Here is a 1269-nt window from a genome sequence, read left to right on the forward strand (position 1 = left end):
GCTCATTTTGGGAAAGTTCTTGCTTAACTTGAGATATTATGATTGATAACCTTAATGTTCATTGTTTGGTGCGGATAAGATCTTAATGGCTGTGAATAGGCATAGTTTAATCGAGTTCTAAATGACAAATTGGTATGAGGCACATCTATTTTCACAGCTGTTACGATCTCCATGGCTATTGCTATGTGAGATATGGTTGTTGTATGAAATGGATTCTTCTCTTCGTTAAGATGGCTTAAAGGAAACAGATCACTTGAAGATGGATCTTCCATAACTTCTTGAACATAACTGAAATTTTGAGGACAAAATTCTTTCAATGAGGGTAGATTATAACAACCCAAATTTTCAGCAATGGATTTCTTAAGCTCTATACATTAGGATATGCAAAATCCGAGTAACGTGGTTAGATTTAGTTTAACGAGTTGATTTTGAATACGCAGAAAAATAAATAATAATATCTTATGGTAATTGTAACACCCTAATATTCAAATCCTTATACTCAAGTCATAAGTCAATAATACTAAGGTGGTACGACTCTCAGGTGGATTATAATATATACATACATATATAAAAATGAAAGAAAATATTAAACTAGAAGCCTAAAGAGGAATAAAATAAAATCGCGAATTCATAACGCTCACGCATCGATAAACAAAAGATAAAGCATGAAAAGAAAGCGGTATAAATTTGAAACTGCAAGGAAGAATAAGATAAAGTCAGAATATAGATATATAACATAAGTAATTAGCCACTAGTCATGACCCGCGAAGTTTAGGCTGGCTAGGGTATAGAATAAAAACAGTTTGACAACAATACCTCCTATCTCTCCTAGGAGATTCATAAAGGCCTCTATAGGCATGTTTTCAAAAGGATTAATTACATAACAGAAGTTTTTCTAAATAAAAATGGAGAGATTCTAAGAAAAATAAAGCAGAAATATAATAATCTTTGCCATCTCTTAGATGAAGCATAGCTCACTGCTGAGCACATGGACCTGCATCTGAAAAATAAGAGATAAATAAGGAATGAAAACCCTCAACCTATGGGTTCCCAGTACCGTAAAAGTACCAAATAAATACTGCATAAGGCAACATAAACTTACTAAGCAATCTTAATTCTCCACACGTCATATTATCCATCTTAATTTATTTCTGATCTATACCCTTGGCAACTAACATAAGGGGAATTCTAAATCTAAGTCAACAATTCTCAACCTTCTCAATTCTCCAACAAACAGAGCCATAATTAGAGACAATATCAGCCCTCAGC

Source organism: Arachis hypogaea, chromosome 5 (assembly GCF_003086295.3).
Source record: "Arachis hypogaea cultivar Tifrunner chromosome 5, arahy.Tifrunner.gnm2.J5K5, whole genome shotgun sequence".
Classification (NCBI taxonomy): domain Eukaryota; kingdom Viridiplantae; phylum Streptophyta; class Magnoliopsida; order Fabales; family Fabaceae; genus Arachis; species Arachis hypogaea.